The sequence below is a fragment of the Canis lupus genome, chromosome 8 (genome assembly GCF_048164855.1).
Source record: "Canis lupus baileyi chromosome 8, mCanLup2.hap1, whole genome shotgun sequence".
NCBI classification, from domain to species: domain Eukaryota; kingdom Metazoa; phylum Chordata; class Mammalia; order Carnivora; family Canidae; genus Canis; species Canis lupus.
In genome coordinates this window covers 51,471,878-51,494,920 of record NC_132845.1, presented here as the reverse complement: position 1 = coordinate 51,494,920, position 23,043 = coordinate 51,471,878, and the positions used below count along the sequence as shown (strand labels likewise).

Sequence of the window (23,043 nt, the reverse complement as noted above, 5' to 3'; positions counted from 1 at the left end):
TTCTCCCTCCTCCTGTGTCTCTGCCTCTCTCTATATATAGATATAGATATAGAGATATAGATATCTATATCTATATATAGATCTATATATAGAGAGAGATATAGATCTATATATAGAGAGAGATCTATATATAGAGAGAGAGATATCATAAATAAAATAATAAATAAATAAATAAATCTTTTTTTAAAAAGATTTTATTTATTTATTTTACAGAGAGAAAGAGAGAGCAAGAGAGCGAAAGCATAGGGAGAGCTCCACCCCAGGATGCTGAGATCATGACCTGAGTTCAGTTAACTGACTGAGCCACACAGATGCCCCTAATTAGGGCCTATCCTAATGATTTCATTTTACTTAATTACCTCTTAAAAGGCCCTCTCTCCAAATACCATCACATTCTAAGGCACTAGGGGTTAGGGCTTCAACATATGAATTTTGAAGGGACATAATTCAGCCCACAGTACTCTTTAACATACATAAGCATCTGGTATTATAGAGTCCTCCGCCAACTCAAAAAGATTTCTGACTCACCCTCCTCACCTCTTTCTGGTCCTGAGTCAGTCAGACAGTCTGGTCCCTGAATACAGCTGTCCCCAGAAAGTGACCATCAACTCTTGGCTGCTTCCTGAGTAACAATCAGAATGAAAGGGGGAGTGGCTTGACTTATTTTGAAAATTCAGAATTCCATCTTGACCATTTCTGTGCTATTGGTAGCCCAGACTATCCCTTCCTAGAGTGTAGTCTGAGTTCTCTGGAGAAACAGAAACAATAGGAAATAGAAATCCTATATGTATAATTATGAAAGCTAAGAATTCTAAGATGTTGTAGGCAAGCTGGAGACCCAGAAGACCTGATGGTATAAGTTCCATTCCAAGTCCAAAGGGAGGAGAAGACTGGTGTCCCAGCTTGAAGACAGTCAAGCAGAGAGAAAGAATTCTTACTTGCTTAGTCATTTATTCTATTAAGATCTTCAGTGGGTTGGATGAGGCCCACCCACACTGGGGCAAGCCATCAGCTTCACTCATTCTACTGCTTCAGATGTTCAAATCATCTGGAAACACCTGAGACACACACGGAATAATGTTTGACCAAATGTCTGGGCCCTTTGGGGCCCAGTCAGTTGACACATAAAATCAACCATCATAGGGTAGAAACCTGGCCAAAGAGAGCCAAAAAGAATCCAACTTCATTCTACCTCAGCCACCCGGACTCTCTTTTTGGATTAACATGGTCCTAGATCACAAAGAGAATGAACATTTCACTGGGTCCCCTGCTCGCTGAGTCCCCCTTGAGTAGCACCCTAAAGTGGGGCCTGTGGTGGTTCTCTAATAAGTTTTATAAAAATGCCCTAGTCCCCGCGCCAGCCTTTCAGACAAGAGGGCTTTGTGTGAGCAGGAGATGATTTGAAAAGGTGAAGTCACTGGAATGGACACACTGATTTTGTGGCCGTTGAGGAAGAGCAAAGGGAAATGCCCTCATTTCCAAGCTGCCGCAAATGCCTTAGATCTGTCTACTGGGTTAACCACCCCTCCCCCGCCTCCCCCTCCAGGAGAAGCCTTTGATAATGATTTCATGAGCACTGTTCTCTTTAACCTTACTGAGAAATCTGTTGGGAACACCAGGCTTGGCCCCAGCTCCTGTGCCTCCCACACAAAACACCTGTCAACCTCTTTCCAATTCCATTCCCACAGTCACTGCTCAGTCATTTGTGGGGGGGCGGGGGGAGGGGTGTGAGGATGGTGCAGGGAGAAATGCCCCAGCTGGTGGCCTGACAGACAGCACAGGACTCACTGCTCTCTGGTTATTCCTCAACAATTCAAACTGTATTGGTGCCTTTGGGTCTACTCACTGGCCAGGAGATGTCTGAGACAGTGTCATCCTCTACCCTCTGACTGGTGTAGGTTCCATGTGGGACAATTGTGGGAGGCCCCAACAATTGTAAGCAATGCTCTCTTTCCACAAGGGTCATGTGCACTTCTTGTGTGGAAGCCAGGCATTAATTTGTCTCTCTCCTGAAAACACCATGACTTACACCATAGGGGTGGTCATAAGATATCTTCAGGTGTTAAGGAAGTATCACAAGTAGATCCTGTAGCCTCCATAGATCAGCAGAGATCTCTCCCAAATGAGGTACCCTACCACTCCCAGAGCCATAGCTGGCTCCTTCTTTTTCACACCCTGTGGGCAGTTATCCCTGCAATGGAAGTCATCCAATTAGAACAGGTGGTATAAAACTTGTCCCTGACTTTAGCTGGTGATCAAATGATACCACCTCATCCTTGGAAGACTTTCAGGTCAGCCTCAACTCACTGGCCAGAGTTGTTATGGATGATGTAAGTGCCCTAGGCTTCCTTTCTGCAGGCCACAGGGGGATCTGCGCAATTGCTAGTACATCCTGCTATATCTGGATCAATGCCTTGGGCCAAGAGGAAAGGTCAGTACAAAAATTTAAGGAGAAAGCCACCTGGCTTTCCAAGGTAGATCCAGATGGTTTATGGGATTTGTTCAGCTAGCTGAGTCCAGGACCAGGGGTGGGAGGATTGCCAAGGCCAATACTTTTGCTTAGAGTCCTGTGAACAGTAACCTTAATTAAATGTTGTTGAGGCAAAGTAAATAGATTTGGTTCTACCTTCTGTGGGTCAGATGAATCAAAATGGCCAATGGAATGGCATACTCATGGGAGAATTTGCCAAAAGCCATGACAGTGTAGAAATAACAGGCGTTGTTAGGAGACAATTCTCTATGCGTCTCAGGTGTTTCTGCTTGCTTTATGAACGGAGCTTTTCCACATTGTAAGATGGTATAGCAAACAGCCCTGGAAGATAGAGATAGTATCTCCTTCCAAAACAAAGGGCAAATTTGTTTACTGTCCAATGTAGAATCCTAATGTCTCCCTCTGGGCAAAAGCCAGGCAGTTTTATTTGGGGCCTAAACTTAAGCTTCTTTTTCTGTAATGCATCCCATTACATGCAGGCATCCCTTGTTCCTTTTGCCCTGCCCTTTGGATATGGGGCTCGGGAAACTGGCACAAATGCTGGTACACCAGTCATTGCTCTTGCAGTGAATACTTGTCTTTTGGTCTCTGATGTAGGAGACTTGTGCTATCTGCTAGCATTCATGAAGATGTGGCAGGCTATCTTATTCTTTATTTTTATTTTTAAGATTTTGTTATTTCAGAAAGAGCGAAAGTGAGAGTGGATAGAGAAGCAGATGAGGAGGGAGAGAGAGAGGGGGAAAGAATTTCAAGCAGACTCTGTGCTGAGCACAGAGCCCAAATGGGGGTTCAGTCTCATGACCCTGACATCATAACCTAAGCTGAAACCAAGAGTTGGACACTCAACCGACTGAGCCACCCAGGTGCCCCCCTTTTTTAAAGATTTAATTTTTATTGAGAGAGAGAGAGAAAGAGAGAGCACATGAGTAGGGGGTGGGGCAGAGGGAAAGAATCCCTGACTGCGGAGCCTCCTGTGGGTGAGGCTCAATCTCCACCTCAGGACCCTGAGATCATGACCTGAGCCAAAATCAAGAGTCTGCTGCTTAAGCAAATGAGCCACCCAGGCGCCCCTGGCGGGCCATCTTATTAACTTGCACGTAGAAGAAGATCTCAGACCCTCCAAAGTTCTTGACAAACCCACCTAGAATGTTTTTATTGAGAATCTATTTCCTAAGTACTTCTGTAAATGTTGTGTCTACAGAAATGAACACAGCAAAGTCTCTATCTTCATGAAGCTTATATTCCAATGGGACAGAATGTGGGAGGGTAAATTAGGGCATCCTTTATGCAGAGCAGTTTGGCAAAGCATACTTAAAACCTTAAACACGGGGTGCCTTGGTAGCTCAGTGGGTTAAGTGTCTGCCTTTGGCTCAGGTCATGATCTCAGGGTCCTGGGATCAAGCCTCATATTGGGCTCCCTGCTCAGCAGCAAGTCTGCTTCTTCCTCTCCCTTTGCCCCTCCCCCCTGCTCATTCTCTCTCTCTCTCTCTCTCTTTCAAAGAAATAAATAAAATCTTAAAAAAAAATAAAACCTTAAAAATGTGCCTACTTCTTGAGACTTTTTTTTTTAAAGATTTTATTTATTTATTCATAGAGACAGAGAGGGAGAGAGGCAGAGACACAGGCAGAGGGAGAAGCAGGCATCATACAGAGAGCCGGACGTGGGACTTGATCCAGGGTCTCCAGGATCAAGCCCTGGGCTGCAGGCGGCGCTAAACCGCTGCGCCACCAGGGCTGCCCACTTCTTGAGATTTTATAAGGTTTCATCTCAAATGAATTCTTATAAGAATTCATCATGGCAAAAAAATAAAATAAAAAAGAATTCATCATGGCTCAGGCAGTGGGGCATGTGACTCTTAATCTTGGGGTTGTGAGTTTGAGATTACCTGAAAGTAAAATCTTCAAAAAATATTCATCCCAGGACGCCTGGGTGGCTCAGTGGTTGAGCGTCTGCCTTTGGCTCAGGTTGTGATCCTGGGGTCCTGGGATCGAGTCCCACATCTGGCTCCATGTAAGGAGCTTGCATCTCCCTCTGCCTGTGTCTCTGCCTCTCCCTGTGTCCCTCATGAATAAAATAATAAAATCTTTAAAAAACAAAACAAAAACAAAACAAAGATTAATAAGCTGAAGAAAGCTTCTGGGAAAACTTTTGCCTTGTGAAATCAGGCCCTGTCCCTTTCTGCTTCCTATTAGTTCCTACTGGCAATACAGATATAGGGCTGCAAGTGGAGCAGCCATGTCACAATCATGGAAATTTATTCATGAAGGCAAATCCAGCATGCTGAAGATGGCAGAAAGGAAAGAGGAAAGGCCTGGGTTAGCATTATTATTGAATACTTCCCCAGGCATGGGCCACCTGCCTGCTTTCAGACTCCCTGTTTGAAAAGAAACAAACCAAAAAAAAAAAAAAAAAGAAAAGAAACAAACCAACCAGAAATGGCTATTTGACTAAGCCACACAGGTATATCGGAAGATCAGTTCCAATTATTTCCTGCCCTGTATTAGAATTATCCATCTATATTAGCCTCATGGAGGGTGTCCCTCCCCATGTCTTGACTTTGGTCTTCGTCATGTGATTTGCATTGTATAATGGGATATTGACTGATGAAATGTAAGCAGGGCCTTAAAATATATATGCTTGTGAAGCTTGTGTTGCCCTTTTGCTTTCGCCATCTCCATGAAAAGAACATGCCTTGAGAAACCTATGGGTCTCAGAAGGAGATGTGGGAAACAGGACTTAAATTCATGGCCTGGCACTAACCCAACCTACAATAGTCACCTTCAGCCAATCCACACATGTATGAGTCAGAAAAAAATGTTGGCTATCATATGCCACAGAGATTTGGGTATTGTTTGTTTTCCAGCAATAGCTAATGAATACATCCATTATAGTCACATATCGTTACTTGTACTCAAAAGCATTCTTAACAAATATAAACAAGTTAACACACGAAGAGTGCCTGGTACCTATTAGATATTTAATAAACATCAATCACTTTCTTTTTACCCTCCCACACAGGATCATTTCTGGAAAAGGAGGATATTTCTTTGAGTGTTAGTTGGCCTTTGGTTTTAGTGTATGGCTCTTTCAATGGATTTTCACCTGGGATTCAATCATTCCCATTGGGTCTATCTTTCCACTATAACATTATTCCAGACTTCAAGGAAGAAATTAAAACCAGCCCTCAGAAGCATGGGCTATGGACATAAAATTGAAAGAACTGAGGTTTCTTGGCATGGGATTAATAATTATAACCAAAAGATCTATGGAAAGTATCAGCATACTGACTTTGTGCTCAGTCATAAGAAATAGTAACTTAAATCACTCTGTGAACTTTCCCTTTATTTTATTTTATTTGTACATTTTATGTGTGTGCTGAGGCTATAATACAAGGCGACTGCTGTGTAATGGTCTCTTGCTGCTAGTAAATGCTCAGGCCAAGCCACAGAGATTGTTTGCATAGCAGGAGACATTGATCTCATGACACTGTCCAATTACAGTGACTGTGTGTATTATTCTGAGCCACTGAGGGGCTCAAGTGCATTTGACTTCAGAGTTCTGTTCTTGGGCAGCTGCCCTTTCAGGAGCTCAGGGGACAGAGCTGTTGGCTGTGTAAAGTGAACTGCTAAATCAAGAGCAGGCTACCGCCTGGACTTGCCACTTAGTATGCTCCAAGACCATCAACGTCCGCATAACCCAGGAATAGGTTAGAAATGCAGAATCTGAGGTCCAGCCCCAGACCTAATGACTCAGAATCTGCATTTTTAACAAGATCTCCAGATGAGTCTTTTTTCAGTTTAAAAAAAAATTTGAGAGGGATCCCTGGGTGGCTCAGCGGTCAGGGGGCGCCTGCCTTCGGCCCAGGGCATGATCCTGGAGTCCCAGGATCAAGTCCCACGTCAGGCTCCCTGCATGGAGCCTGCTTCTCCCTCTGCCTATGTCTCTGCCTCTCCCTCTGTGTGTTTCTCATGAATAAATAAATTAAAAATCTTTTAAAAAATTGAGATATAATTTGCATACTGTACATTCACCTTTTTAAAATGTACAGTTCTGTGGTTTTTAGCTTATTCACAAAGACGTGCATCCATCACTGTCTAATTCCAGAACATTTTCATTAGCCCAAAACAAACACATCCTCATTAGTAATCATTCCCCATTGCCCCCTCGCCCAGCCCCTGGCAACTACTAGTCTACTTCCCATTTCTATAGAGTTGCCTTTTTTTGGACACATCACATACGTAGAATTTAGCAGCCTAGGGCCTTTTGTGTCCAGCTTCTCTTCCTTTTTTTTTTTTTTTTTTAAGATTTTATTTATTCATGAGAGACACACAGAGAGTCAGAGACACAGGCAGAGGGAGAAGCAGGATCCCCGCAAGGAGCCCCATGCGGTACTTGATCCCGGATTCCGGGATCACGACCTGAGCCAAAGGCAGATGCTCAAGGGCGTCCCTGGTTTTTCTTCCTTAACAAAATGTTTCAAGTTTCATTCATACTATAGCATGTGTCAGTACTTCATTCTTTTTTATGGATGAATATTATTTTGTTGTATGGATATATCACATTTCATTTGCCTATTAATCAGTTGATGAACATTGGACTTGTTCCATATTTGGCTATTATTAATAATGCTGCAATGAACAGGTAAGTACAAGTTTTTATGTGGGCATATATACCCATTTCTCTTGGGTATATACATGTAGGAATTTGCTGGGTCAAATGGTAACTCTATGTTCACCCTTTAGCGGCACTGTTCCTAAACTGGTGACACCATTTTGCAATCTCATCAGCAGTGTTTGAGGGTTTCAATTTCTCCATATCTTCATCAACACGTGTTATTGTCCTACTTTGTTGTTGTTAATTATGGTAAGATATATATTAACTAACCATTTGAGGGGTGTCTGGGTGGCTCAATTGGTTAAGTGTCTGCTTTTGGCTCAGGTCATCATCCCAGGATCCTGGGATGGAGCCCTGCATTGGGCTCCCCGCTTGACAGGGAGCCTGCTTCTCCCTCTCCTTCTGCCTGCTGCTCCCCCTGCTTGTGTTCTCTCTCTGTAAAATAAATGAATAAAATCATTTTTAAAACATTGACCATTTGAACCATTTTTAAGTGGATAGTTCAGTGGCATTAATATTCATATTGTTGTGCGACCCTCACTACCATCCATCTCTAGATGTCTTTTTTGTTGTTGTTGTTGTTGTTGTTGAAGATTTTATTTATTTATTCATGAGAGACACAGAAAGAGAAAGGCAGAGACAGGCAGAAGGAGAAGCAGGCCCCATGCAGGGAGCCCGACGTGGGATTCGATCCCAGGTCTCCAGGATCACACCCTGGGCCGAAGGCAGGCGCCAAACTGCTGAGCCACCCAGGGATCCCCTACATTTAGATCTTTAATTCACTTTATTTTAATTTGCATATGGTGCTAAATTAAGACCAACTTGATTCTTTTGCATGGGAATATTCAGTTTTCAGAACCAGTGTAGTTTCAAGTACTTTGTTCTTTTTTTTTTTTCAAGTACTCTATTCTTATCTTTTACCTTTGCCCCTCACCCTTCACAGCTTTTCCTCCATGCATCCCACTCTTTTACTATCTTCATACTCTCTCTCTTGTTTTTTTTTCTTAAGATTGTATTTGTTTATTCGTGTCTCTCACAGAGAGACACACAGAGACACAGGCAGAGGGAGAAGCAGGCCCCAGGCAGGGAGCCTGATGTGGGACTGGATCCCAGAGCCCCGGGATGGCACCCTGAGCAAAAGGCAGATGCTCAACCACTGAGCCACGCAAGCGTCCCCCTTTTTTTATTTTTAAGAAAGCTCAAGCCCAGTGTGGGGCTTGAACTCACAACCCCAAGATCAAGATTACATGTCTACCAACTGAACCACCAGGCACCCATCTTCTTCATACTCTTAAAAAACAAAAGTCAATCAAGTAAACATGAAAGAGCAAACTGGTATCATTCAATGATTCATGAATCCAGCAGCATCCCCACAAACAAATAGGAAGAAGGTCCAATGAGTCATACAAAATGGGAGGTTCTTATAGGCGAAGAGGGCAGAAAAGCTAAGTTTTCTAACAAAGAATGAATTGGCAGGCAAGGTCATCTTCTTTAGGGGAAAGGGGGCTTCCACCAAGCAAATTACCTCACTAGCACTAACCAGTTGATTTCATGTTGATGGTTGAAGGTTACATTCCTGGGTGAGGCTGAAGTTGCAATTAAGTTAGATATTAAATCTTGGTTTGCTGACATGGGGCTTTGCACAAATGAGTCCATTTCGGGCCTATTGTCTCTCTCTTTTTTTTTTCCTTCTTTAACAATACCACTGATTAAAATGAATTGTAATTGCCTATTTACTTATCTGTCTCCTCCACTAAACTACAATCTCAGTGAAGGGAAGAACCATGTATTTCTTGTCCTCCCCTGCAACCCTCCATTCTATCTCCAGCACTTGTCATAGAGTAGATAATCAGAAAATATGTACCAGTGTGTGATATAATAAAAAATATATATTTTTTTAAGATTATATTTATTTATTCATGAGAAACACACAAGAGAGAGAAAGAGAGGCAGAGACAGAGGCAGAGGGAAAAGGAGGCTCCACGCAGGGAGCCCGATGTGGGACTCAATCCCAGGACCCCGGGATCACTCCCTGAGCCAAAGGCAGACACTCAACCGCTGAGCCACCCAGGCATCCCAATAAAAATTATATTTGATCTTTGTCTCTGGTTCCTGGCACAGAGCTCCAAATTCTCTTGTAGTCTCCAGAGTGATGGGAGCATCCTTTGTTATTCCTAACAAGCCCCTTTCATCAAGTCTGAGTTTATGCTAATAAAGTGATTATGGGTGGGACCCTTCAATAGCCTCAGGATGGGGCAGGTTGCCACAAAGACCAAGCTTGTGCTTAAAGGTGGAAATTTTCAGCCCCCCTGCTGACCTACAGGGAGGGAAGAGGAGCAGGGAGCTAGAGATCAAGCTGTGTAAAAACACTGGAACATGCAGTGGTGGTGCGATAGGTGAACTTTTGAGTTGGTGAACATATCAAGATGCTGGGAGGGTGGCACACCTGAGGAGAGCATGGACACTCCATGCACTTCTCCTTCCATACTTTGCCTGTGCATCTCTTCTACCGGTCTGTTCCTGACTTTTATCCTTTGTAATAAATTAATATAAATAAGTGACACATATTCCTGAATTCTCTAAAACATCTAGCAAATTATTAAACTTGAGGAGGAAGTTGTAAGAACCCCTGAATTTATAGCCAGTTGGTCAGAAGTTGTGGGTGAACCGGGACTTGTGCCTGGTGTCTAAAGTGGGGGCAGGGGCGCCCGGGTGGTGCAGTTGGTTTCAGTGTCTGACTCTAGATTTCCACTCAGGTCATGATTTTATGCTCATAATTTCAGGGTCATGAGATAGAGCCCCATGTCAGGCTCCGTGCTGAGTGGGGAGTCTGCTTCTCTCCCTCTCTCTTTGCCCCTCCCCCCGCTTTCTCTCTTGCTAAAATAAATAAATAAATCTTTTAAAAATAAATAAATAGAGGCAGCTGGGTGGCTCAGTCAGTTAAGCCTCTGCCTTCAGCTCAGGTACATGATCCCAGGGTCTTGGGATCGAGTGCTCAGTGGGGAGCCTGCTTCTCCATCTTCCTCTACCTCTTCCGCAGTTTGTGTTCTCTCTCTCTCTTGCTCACCCTCTTAAATAAATAAATAAAATCTTTAAAAATAAATAAATAGAGTGGGGGCAGTCCTGAGGCACTTGGCTGGCTTAGTTAGTGGAGTGTGTGACTCTTGATCCCAGGGTTGTAGGCTTGAGTCCCATCTTGGGTGTAGAGATTATTTAAAAATAACATCTTTAAAAAAAGTGGGAAAAAAAAAAGTGGGGGCAATCTTATGGGGACATAGCTTTTTAACTTGTGGGATCTGACACTAACTCCAGGTAGCATTAGAACTGAATTGTTGGACAGCCAATTGGTGTTGGAGAATCAGAGAACTGCTGGAAAAAACTTCATGCAGCCAGATATATGGCAGGTGTCCAGTGAATAGCAGCTATTTTTATAATCATTATTACCAGCCCCCTACTCCAGCCTTTTCCAACTCACACAGAGATACGAGTATTTTCCATTTGTGTTTCCTTCTGTATAGAATGTAAGCTAATTTAGACATCTATGTTTCTGATTAATGAGCTAGAGATAATGCTTAAATCTGGTGCTAGATCTCAAGATGGCTCTTTGAACTTTTCTGAAATTGTCTACTTTAACACCTTTGGAAGGAAAATGCATCCAGAATGATAACATCAAAGTAAAGAACTTCATATCCATTTAGTGATCAAAAAAAAAATAAAGGATAAAAACACATCTTGAGATTAAAGCAGTCTTCTGAATATGAGAGAGAGAGGCAGGGGATGGTAAGGGGGCATTTGCAGTTAATTGAATTGAATATTTCCTTTTCATCCTTGGCTGCTAAGATTAATGTTGGTTTTGAAGGCAGGATACAGTGGCTGGGAGAAAATTCGGCATGAAGTTTGCTGGAAACAATTACAGAAACTGTAGAGATATCAACTTGGAGACCTTTGGTGTGTGGGACTAGCAGGGCAGAGATTTCATTCAACTCAAGACTGGATTAAGTCCTTTGGGAACCTTAAATCCTTTATTTTATTTTTTTTCTTAAACCCTTAAAATATTGCAGCCTATAATGCCTTCTTACCTTTCTGATAAGGGACGAATCATCTAAGAAGTGTTCTTACCCCCAGACAGCCTGAATCCTATTAAGCCTATAGAACTAACTCCCAAAAAAAAAAAAAAAAAAAAAAAGAACTAACTCCCAGTTTGTCCAAAGGACAGGCAAGAGAGTTAACACCTGATTCTTTGAAAAGTTAATATTATTCATTTCAGAAAGCTCCTTGTTAGTGTAAAGAAACACTGCTGATGCCTGGGTGGCTCAGCGGTTTAGCTTCGCCTTCGGCCCAGGGCCTGATCCTGGAGCCCTGGGATTGAGTCCCACATCAAGTTCCCTGCATGGAGCCTGCTTCTCCTGCTGCCTGTGTCTCTGCCTCTTTCTCTCTCTCTGTCTCTCATGAATAAATAAATAAAATCTTTAAGAAAAGAAACACTGCTGAATTTTCCTATGTTGGTTTTCTATCCTCCAACTTTAATGAATTTGTTAGTTCTAATCTGTGTGTGTATATGTATGTATGTGCAGGGTTTTCTTCCTATAGCATCAGGTCATCTGAAAACAGAGATAATTTTACTTCTTCCTTTCCATTTAGATGTCTTTTATTTCTTTTTCATGTCTATGCTCTGGCTAGAACTTGCAGTACTGTTTGAATAGGAATGGTGAGAGTAGGTATTCTTATTTTATTCCTGCTCTTAGAAGAAAAGTTTTAGTTTTTTACCAATGAGTAAGATGTTACCTGTGGGCTGTTCCTATGTGGTCTTTATTGTGTCAGAGTAAATTCCTTAAATATCTAATTTGTTCAGATTTTTTTTTAAAGATTTTATTTATTTATTCATGAGAGACACACAGATAGAGAGGCAGAGACACAGAGGAGAAGCTGGCTCCATGCAGGAAGCCCAATGTGGGACTCGATCCCGGGACTTCAGGATCACTCCTTGGGCCGAAGGCAGGAACCAAACCACTGAGCCACCCAGGGATCCCCAGATATGTTTTATCATGAAAAGATATATTGAATTTTATCAGATGCTTTTTCTGCATCAATTGAGATGATCATGTGATTTTTATCCTTCATTCTATAATTGTGGTGTTATCTCACTGATTGGTTTGGGTGTGTTAAACTATCCTTATATCCCAGGGATAAATCCATCTTGTCAAGGTGTATGATTCTTATAATGTGGGTTTTTTTAAGATTTTGTTTACTGGGGCACCTGGGTGGCTCAGGGGTTGAGCGTTTGCCTTCGGCTCAGGGCATGATCCCAGGGTTCTGGGGTCGAGTCCCACATCAGGCTCCCCACAGGGAGCCTGCTTCTCCCTCTGCCTATGTCTCTGCCTCTCTCTCTCAAAATTTTATTTTAATAAAAAAATATTAAAATAAGATTTTGTTTATTCATGAGAGATACAGAGAGAGTGGCAGAGACACAGGAAAAGGGAAAAGCAGGCTCCCCTAGGGAAGCCCGATGCAGGACTTGATCCCAGGCCCCTGGGATCACAACCTGAGCCAAAGACAGATACTCAACTACTGAGCTACCCAAGTGCCCCTCTTATAATGTGTTGTTGAATTCAATTTGCTAATACCATGATGAGGAGTTTAGCACCTAAATTCATCAGGGAATATTGGCCTATAGTTTTCTTATCATAGCTTTGTCCAAAAAAAAAAAAAAAAATCTTTGTCCGGCTTTGATATCACAGTGATGCTGGCCTCATAAAATGAGTTTGGGAGTGTTCCCTCTTCTATTTTTTGGAAGGGTTTAAAAAGGATTGATATCAATTCTATAACATAGATGAACTTGAAGGACATTATGCTAAGTGAAATAAGCCAGATACAGAAGAACAAATACTAAAGGTTTCCACTCATATCGGGAATCTAAAAGAGTCAAACTCAGAAGCAGGGTGGAATGGTGGTTTCCAGGGGCTAGAAAGAAGGGGAATCCAGGAGGTTGTTGATCTAAGGGAACAGAGTTTCAGGCATGCAAGACAGAAAAGTCCTAGAAATCTACTGTACAGCATGTAGTGCTCATACATATAGTTAATGATACCGTATTCTTAAAAATTTGTTAAGAGGGTTGATCTTATGTTAAATATTTTTATCACTAAGTCGGGTCACCTGGGTGGCATAGTCAGTCAGTTAAGCATGGGATTCTTGGTTTTGGCTCTGGTTGTGATCTCAGGGTCATGAGATCAAGCCCCAAATTGGGCTCTGCACTCAGCAAGGAATCTGCTTAAGATTCTCTCTCCCTCTGCCCCTCTGGCTTATGTGCTCTCTCTGTGTCTGTCTGTCTCTGTCTCTGTCTCTGTCTCTTTAAAATAAATAAATCTTGGGACACCCAGGTGGTTCAGTGGTTGAGCAACTGCCGTTGGCCCAGAGTGTGATCCTGGAGTCCCAGGATCAGGTCCCACATCAGGCTCCCTGCATGGAGCCTGCTTCTTTTTCTGTCTGTCTGTCTGTCTCTCTCTCTCTGTCTTTCATGAATGAATAAATAAATAAATAACATCTTTTAAAAAATAAAATAACATTAAATAAAATTAAAAATCTTTAAAAAATATTATTTTCACCGAATAAAAGGAGAGAGAAAACTTTTAGAAGCAATGGTCATGGTTACGTCACTGTTAACTGTGACAGTTTCACAGATGTAAACTTAACTTCAAACTCAAGATACATACATTAAATATGTACAGCCTTTTTTGTATCAAAAAAAAGTCCATGTCATTGAGAAAGTAAGTAGATCAGTGGTTGCCAGGGGCTGGGAGGAGGAAAACAGGAAGTTAATGTGTAACAGATGCCAAGTTTCAGTTCTGTGAGATGAAAAGTTCTGGAGATGGAGGGTGGTGATAGCTGCACAATAATGTGAAGAACTTAACGCTGTTCAACTGTACACTTAAAAATGGTTAAAATGGCAAATCTTATGTGTGCTTTTTACATTTTTTTACATTAATATGAAAAAGGGAAAGATGGAAAGAGATGAGAGGAGTGTTCTGGATAAAAAGAAATTCAAGAGACCATAATACCTGGCACACTTGAGTTTTAACGGCATCCTGGTTTGAGAAAATGAAGTAGTCTCAAAGGTATTCTAAAGACAACTGGGGAGATTCGGATGTGGACTGCATAGGAGACACAGTCCAGAATTATCATTAATTCCCTTGTGCTGGATAGTGCCCAGAGATCGTGTAGGAGAATGTCTTTATTCCTATAACACACATGCTGACGTATTTACGGATCAAGTGTCCACAATGCCTGCAATTTCCTTTCAGTTGGGTCTCAAAAATGAAGAATTAAGTCCAATAAAAACAAAAATAAATAAATAACAGAGAGCAAAAAATGACGAATGTTAACAATTGTTCAATCCAGGTGGAAGGTACATGGCTACTCATTGTATCCTCTTCCTGAATTTTAGAGGTCTCTGAAAGTTTTCATAAGAGGATGATAGGATAAGATGATTATGATTCCTCTTCGTCCTTAGGCAGTTCAAGATAGAAACAAAAGCAACAGCAAGATGGTGGGAGGAGGGATGAATAGTTGAAGCATGGGGGATTTTTTGGGGGCGGTGAAACTATTCTGTGCAATACTGAAAGGGTGTGTACATGACATTTTTTGCATTTGTTAAAACCCATAGAACTGCACACCACAAGGAGTGAAACATAATATAAATAACTAACTTTAGTTAACAATAACATGCCAATTTTGGCTCCTCAACTTTAACAAAGGTACCACACCAATATAAGTTGTTAGTAACAGAGGACATTTAAGGGAAGAGAGAATTATTGAGCAGAATGTACAGAGCAGAGAGTACAATTTTTCTCTAAACCTGCTCTTTAGTGTAAAGCTGCTCTGAAAAATAAAGTCTAGGGACACCCAGGTGGCTCAGCAGTTGGGTGCCTGCCTTCGGCTGGGGTCGTGATCCAGGGATGGGGTCCTACATTGGGCTCCTCATGAGGAGCCTGCTTCTCCCTCTGCCTATGTCTCTGCTTCTCTCTCTCAGTCTGTGTCTCTCATGAATAAATAAATAAATATTAAAGAAAAAAAAGTCTAGGGATACCTGGCTGGCTCAGTCAGAAGAGCACATGACTCTGTTTTTAATTTTAATTTAATATTTTTTATTTTTAAAGATTTTTTAAAATTTATTTATTCATGAGAGACACAGAGAGAGAGGCAGAGACACAGCAGAGGAAGAAGCAGGCTCCCCACGAGGAGCCCGATGTGGGTCTCTATCCCAGGATCATGACCTAAGGCAGATGCTCAATGGCTGAGCCATTCAGGCATCCTGAGTACACAACTCTTGATCTCGGGGCTGTGAGTTTGAGCCCCATATTGGGTATAGAGATTACTTTAATAAACTTAAAAAGGAAGACAAGACAAGAAAAGAAAGACTATCAATTAAAACAACAACCATAATACAGTTAATCTTGAAAAATAAAGATAAAGAAATCAAGAAGAAAAACAAAGGTGTAATAATAATCCTAAAAGGTAGTAGTCAGAAATGCATGTGCTAGGGTACTATACAATAATAAAATACGGACCACAAGTGTGGCTCTGACCTTCACAGAAACCAGGCAAAGAGGGAAACACATGAAAAACATTTACTTAATAGAGGGTAAGAGGTTTTTTTGGAAGGAAGGGAAGAAATAGGAAAGAAGTCTCTCCCATGGGTCCAAAAAAATCTAATAAAAGGTTCTATTATTGTTCATCCTTGATATTCCTAAAATGTACTCAAAACCAAGCTTCGTATGTCAATTATTACAAATAATATTGGGAACATAATAATGGAGAGGAAACCCTCTGGATAGCAAAAGGAGTGTAAGGAAGTGCACAAAATTTTCCTTTCTTCTATTTTCTCAGAATAACAACTTCACATTGCTTTGATCCAACTATCAAATATCAAATTCTTTGGGGGGGGTTCCCCTCTTTGGCTCTTGGTCCTAAACTCAGTTGGGTAATCCAGCCCCAATACAGCTCTTTCCTTTAGCAAACATTCACTCAGCAAATATTGACATTTTGATATTTGTCAAGTCCCAGGCATTAGATTTGGTTCCGAGAGCACAAAGGTGAAAAACAAAAATTCCTGCCTTCAAGGAATTGATATACCGCAGGGAAAGAAGGGGACTAACCAGCAAATCTCACTGTATTGTAATAAGCCCAGAATGATCTGGTGTCAGGATGACTGTGGCAGCAGCAAGGCAGCTCACTATTGAGAAAGTGAGTCATCAGAGCTTGAAAAAGAGGAGCCACCTGCCAAGGCAAGGGGAGGGAGAGGCACCGGTGCAGCGGTCAGGGCAGGCAGTGCTGCGGACTATACCGGAGTTGAAGCTGGAACAGTGGGCAGGGACCAGGTCTGGGGGCTCCAGAAAGCCTCTTTCTAGAGTTCAGACTTTCACATGATGGTGACTGGGAGGCTGCTATGCAGAGAAGTCTCCTAGGCAGAAGTAGGTTGTTTGGGAAAATGTCCCCTGGCTATTTTGGAGGAGCCCAAACTGAAGGTAGCTAGACCAGTTCTGAGCTATTGCTGCACTGAAGAAATCACCCAGGAATGGAGCCAGAGGAAGGGGCGGATTCACTGGGCATTCTGGAATAGAACCAATAGGACTTATAGATGGATTATATGCTGGGGAGAGTGAGAGGGAGGAGAGGTAGGCTGACTCCTACACTCCAGGCAGGGCCCTGCGGTGATACTGGGTGTGGAAACCAGGTGAAGAGCTGCAAAAGGAACAGAGGAGGTAACCTGTAGGTCTGGGACACCTTGAGTCCCAGGGGACTTGTGGGTTCCAGGTAGACATGGTGAGCTGGCCACTGTGGGCAGGTGTGATGTTCTAGAGAGACCGTGGCTGGGCTAAGAGCAGAGAGTGTGCTGTGGGCCCAAGTGTCCCAGCAGGGGTCTGTGGAAGGACCACACAGGCCCCCCCTCAGCAATAAGTGTTCACACCGTCAATGGTCTGTGTGCCCGCCCGGACCTGCCCAGAGGATGGAGGTTGTGAAAATAAACAAAGACTATCCAAAGGAGAACAAACCAATGCTATTTACTCAGAGCTGGCTATGGCAAGGGAATTGGCCTCCATTATTTGTGTTTTGGCAGAGTCTCAAAGGCAGACAGAGGAGTGGGAAAGCTTTATTGTTAAAAAAAAAAAAAAAAAGTAGGGGGAGGGGGCACTTGGCTGGTTCAGTTGGTAGAGCAATCGACTCTTGATCTCAGGGTTGTGAGTTTAAATCCCACATTGGGGGCAGCCTGAGTGGCTCAGCGGTTTAGCGCTGCTTTCAGCCCAGGGGGTGATCCTGGAGACCCAGGATCGAGCCCCATGTCAGACTCTCTTCGTGGAGCCTGCTTCTCCTCTGCCTGTGTCTGTGCTTCTCTCTCTCTCTCTCTCTCTCTCTCTCTCTGTGTCTCTCATGAATAAATAAATAAAATCTTTAAAAAAAAAAAATCCCACTTTGGGTGTGAAACCTATTCAAAAGATGAAAGTGAAAAAATTATTAAAACTTTATTAAAAATAAATAAATAATGGGACTCCTGGGTGGCTCAGCGGTTGAGCATCTGCCTTTAGCTCAGGGCCTGATCCTCAGGCCTGGGGATCAAGTTACACATCGGGCTCCCTGCATGGAGCTGCCTCTCCCTCTGCCTGTGTCTCTGCCTCTCTCTCTGTGTCTCTCATAAATAAATAAATAAAATCTTAATAAATAAATAAATAAATAAATAAATAAATAAATAAATAAATAAGGGATCCAGGTGTGTTCCCATTGGAGGCTGTTGGCATGATGACTTCAGAAGTGGGCTAACTTAAAAAAAAAAAAAAAGTGGGCTAACTAGAAGCAGAGCATCTTATGGGATTGGTGAGTCTTTCTCAACATTTGGCTTTCTCTGGTTGGTTCTGAGATAGAAGCAGGGACAAAACTCAAGGAAGCCGTCAGTTACTAATCAAATCCTGGCCTTTTGGGGCCAATTGTTACAGGAACTGTTGTTTGGTTCCCAAGCTGGTTACTATAGAAAATGGGTTGGTTTCCAGAGCTGCAGACTGAGGGTCAGAGTTCTATTTTTATATAAGGTCTGGCCATTGTCTGCTCATCTATTCAGTCTAACAAGTTTTAACAGAATCTACTATCTCCAGCTCTGGCCCTCAAGGAGGGTCCAAGAAGGTGAGACAAGCATGAAGCAGGCACATGAATCCATTATCAAGACCCTTCCATCCAGGTCTCAGTCCTTTCACTGTCCTTTTCAACTGGTTCGTTTTTTTTTCTTTTCTTTTCTTTTTTTAAGATTATTTATTTATTTATTTATTCATTCATTCATGAGAGACACAGAGAGAGTGTCAGAGACACAGGCAGAGGGAGAAGCAGGCTCCATGCAGCCCGACGCGGGACTCGATCCCAGGTCTCCAGGATCAGGCCCTGGGCTGAAGGCAGCGCTAAACTGCTGAGCCACCCAGGGTGCCCTGGTTCATTTTGTTCAAAGAAACACAGCAAGATCTCAAAGGATCTTCATACTAGAACTCTGGCAGGTTTTCAAAGAAAAATGTGTACATAAATGTTCATCACTGAGCTGTTTGTAAGAGCTCCAAAGTGGAAGCAACCCAGATGTCCATGAGTAGATGAATGAATAAGCAAAATGTGGTATATCCATACAATTAAATATTATTCAGCCTCTGCAAAGGAGTGAAGTGCTGATCAAGAAGACAACCTTGAAAAAAAAAAAAAAAAAAAAAGAAGACAACCTTGAAAACATTATGCTTAGTGAAAGAAGCCAGACACAAAATACCATATACTCCACTTAAATGAACCTTCCAGAACAGGCAAATTCCTAGATACAGAAAGCAGATTAGCTATTGCCAGGGGCTGGAGTGAAGTGGAAGCATGGAAATTGACTGCTTAATGGGTACCAGGTTTCTTTTGGGGATAATAAAAAAGTTCTGGAACGAGGTAGTGGTAATGACTGTACTACATTGTGAAAGTCCTTCATGCCACACAATCATACATTGTAGGGGCGCCTGGTGGCTCAGTGGTTGAGCATCTGCATCTGGCTCAGGTCATGATCCCTGGGTCCTGGGATCAAGTCCTGCATCAGGCTCCCCAGCAGGGAGCCTGCTTCTCCTTCTGCCTATGTCTCTGCCTCTATCTCCCTGTCTCTCTCATGAATGAATGAATAAATAAATAAATAACATTTTTTATTATTTTTTATTTTATTTATTTTTTTTAAATTTTATTTATTTATGATAGTCACAGAGAGAGAGAGAGAGAGACAGACAGACAGACAGACAGGCAGAGGGAGAAGCAGGCTCCATGCACCGGGAGCCTGACGTGGGATTCGATCCCGGGTCTCCAGGATCGTGCCCTGGGCCAAAGGCAGGCGCCAAACCGCTGCACCACCCAGGGATCCCAACATTTTTTTTTTTAAATCATACTCTTTAAAATGGTTAAAATGGCAAGTGCAGTTCTGTGTATTTTATTTTATTTATTTATTTTTTTTTTAATTTTTATTTATTTATGATAGTTACAGAGAGAGAGAGAGGCAGAGACACAGGCAGAGGGAGAAGCAGGCTCCATGCACCGGGAGCCCGATGTGGGATTCGATCCTGGGTCTCCAGGATCGCGCCCTGGGCCAAAGGCAGGCGCCAAACCGCTGCGCCACCCAGGGATCCCAGTTCTGTGTATTTTATATGCAGGGTCAGTTCTGGAGATTTAATTAGATTAAAAATATTTACAGCCAAATATTTTATTTGGTCAACTTTGATCAAGCAGAAGAAAGTTAAATTTTTTAATGAAATATCAGTTCCTGGATAATTAATGAATTTCAAATATAAAAATCACAGTGATATCGTAGAAAAGACAGCTTTCGCTCAGTATGGACAGTTCACTTTCTCAACAAACTCAATTATTATTTATGCCGAATGGGTTATGATTTCTAAGGCTTTTATGTGATAACAAAGCCAATAGTTAATAATGATGAGTAAAAAGGTGATTGTGTATTTGATAAATATCACAGTGTTCACATTTAACAGATATCTTATGTAGAACAATAACTCAGTTTGAATAACTGCAAAATGACTTTAATGACATAATAATGTAACCACTTTAAGGCAATAGCAATGAACATTTTTTCTTTTGAGTCAAATGATTCTACTTCTTTGTCGTTTTTTTTGAGAGAGAGAGAGAACGCATGTGTAAGCAGGGAGCCGGGGGTGAGGGGCAGAGGAAAGGAGAGAGAGAATCTTTAGCAGACTCCACACTGAGAGTGGAGCCTAAGGCAAGGCTTGATCTCATGACCCCGAGATTATGACCTGCGCTGAAACCCAGAGGTAGATGCTTAACTGACTGAGTCACCCAGGCACCCCTGGGTTTTTTGTTGTTGTTGTTGTTGTTGTTATTCATGGAAAAACCCTATCAATCTCACAAAGTGATTCCCAGTCTCACTTTCCTATTGGTACAATTTATCCTTCACTTTCTGGGCACTCAGTTGTGGGCTGTACATAGCCACGTAGTTTACATTATCACAGTTCCCTTGACAGGTAGGATTTCTTTTCTGGATTTTACAGAGAGGTGATGTCCTTTGCCCAAATTCTCTCTGATAGTTAGCTTTCTTTAATCCTAATCCTATTCTTTCTCTCTCTTTTTTAGAGATTTATTTATTTTAGAGAGAGCATGCATGAGCAGGGGGAGGGGCAGAGGGAGAGGGAGAGAGGGAATCCTCAAGCAGACTCCCCCCTGAGCATGGAACCTGCTGCAGGGACCCTGCGATCATAATCTGAGCAAAAATCAAGAGTCATCTGCTTAACCGATGGATCCATCCAGGTGCCCCAATCCTAGTCTCTTAATCAACAAATTTACTCCGGAAAGGGATAGATAGTAAATATTTTAAGGCTTTGCAGCCCATGTGGTCTCTGTTGCAGCTACTTAACTGCCTGGTAGCACAAAACTAGCTGCAGACAACACACAAAGAAGCATCATATTCCGAGCTGTGATAAGAGCACCAAAATTCTATTAATTTTCTATGTATTATGCAATATCATTCTTTCACCTTTTTTTCCAAGCAATTTCAAAATGTAAAAACCATTCTTGGCTTGCAGACCACACAAAAATAGACAGCAAACCAGATATGGACCAACAGCTATGGTTTGCTGACCCCTGCTCCTGATCTCTGCAAGGTCCCCAAATCCAGCATGTACAGTGGACAGCGAGATGATTAAGGTGAATGCAACGGGCCAGGCGGTACATTCGTGGTTAGTGGAAACTGTGACTAACAGAGGAGCCCAGGACTTCCTAAGGGAAGCTCTCCATCAGCTCTTAACTCTCATGCCCTGTGTGCATACAATGCATTATTGCCCATCCTCACAGGTTCTCAAAGGACAGAAACTAGAAATTCATGTTTGTATTTACAATCTCTCACTTGTAATATTTTTTAAATATTTTATTTATTTATTTTTAAAAGATTTTATTTATTTATTCATGAGAGACACACTCACAGAGGGGGGGGGGTGCAGAGACACAGGCAGAGGGAGAAGCAGGCTCCATGCAGGGAGCCCGATGTGGGACTTGATCCCAGGACTCCAGGATCAGGCCCTGGGCTGAAGGCAGCACTAAACTGCTGAGCCACCCGGGCTGCCCAAGATTTTATTTGAGGGAGAGACAGCACGAGCAGTGGGGAGGAGGAGAGGGGGAGGAAGGAATAGGCCCCTGTTGAGCAGGGAGCCTGACATGGGACTCGATCCCAGGACCCTGAGATCATGTACTGAGCCCCAGGCAGATGTTTAACCCACTGAGCATTTAGGCGCCCTCTCTGTTGCAATATTAGCAGTGTTCAAATTACTGAACGAGGGGTTCCCAGGCTCAGTTGGTCGGGTGGTGGGCTCTTGGTTTCTGCTCTGGTCATGGTCTCAGAGGCCTGGGATCAGGCCCTGCATGGGGCTCTGTGCTCAGCCCAGGGTCTGTTTGAGATACTCCCCTTCTCTCTCTCTCTCTCCATCAGCCCCTCCCACCCCAAAACAAGTGAATACCTTTAAATTTTTTCCTTAAATTTCTGAAAGAAAATACTGCCTATCAAAAATAAAATCTATGATATTCCAAGCACATCTTGAATCAGACATGGCCCACAGGTCCCCTTGTCTGCAACCTCCTTACACTGGTTGCATGGGTTCTCGACTCTGGCTATTCTTGGGAATCACTTTGGACTAAAAAAAGCCTCGGAGAAATCACTTTGGACTAAAAAAAGCCCTACCCCCAGAGATCAGATTTACATGGTCTGCAGTGGAGCATCTGTATATTTTTAAAGTGCCCCAGTTGATTCTGAAGTGTAGCCACTACTCCCGGCTTCAGCCAATTACACATACTAATCCCCGGAGCCCCGTACAATACACACCGAAGGAGGGCAGACTTCAGTGGCTCTTGGTCCAAAAGTCAATTCATTTAACCTGTTCTGTGCTCGCCTCAAAGGTGTTGCCTATAAATACTGTCATAAAGGACTGGAGTCTCTGGCTCATTAATCCTTCTACCTGTGAGAGAAAAGCACCTCTTCTTGTCAGGACCACTTGCCAGTGAAGTCAGAAGGCAGAGGGAACTAGCTTGGGGCAGATTTGGGAAATAGTCTGACAGCAGCTCTCTCTGCATGGTGCCCTAGTCCATTTAGGATCCTGGGGTACTTGAATCCTGGCCATAATCCAAAGAGCCCCACCCACAGATGGAGACCAGTTGCCTGGTTCAGGGGCCTTTGACAGCTTCCCTTCCTCTACCTTGGCTTCCATGGTCTGGTCCATTGTATCAGTCAGGGTTCAACTCAGAAACACTGTAGGTTATGGGATGAGAGATTTATTCTAGGAATTAGACTTTACAGAGCTGAAGGAGGAGCTGAGAAAGGGACCATCCAGGAAGGAAGCTAGAGGATCAAAGGAAGTCCTGACCAGTGCATCTGAGCAGC

The 23,043-nt window shown here is 42.7% G+C and overlaps 1 long non-coding RNA gene across 3 annotated transcripts in view; it reads right to left on the bottom strand.

Annotated features, from left to right (window-relative positions):
* The window catches only part of LOC140638503 (uncharacterized), a 36,585-nt gene that overhangs the window by 913 nt on the left and 12,629 nt on the right, over positions 1-23,043 (bottom strand). Inside the window, exon 6 of one of the 3 annotated variants that reach the window (XR_012035533.1) lies at positions 529-622. The exons of 1 other annotated variant lie outside the window; for it this stretch is intronic. This is a non-coding gene — a long non-coding RNA (uncharacterized lncRNA). The remainder of the gene's footprint in view (positions 1-528; positions 623-23,043) is intronic. One more of the 3 variants, XR_012035532.1, reaches the window with a different exon arrangement.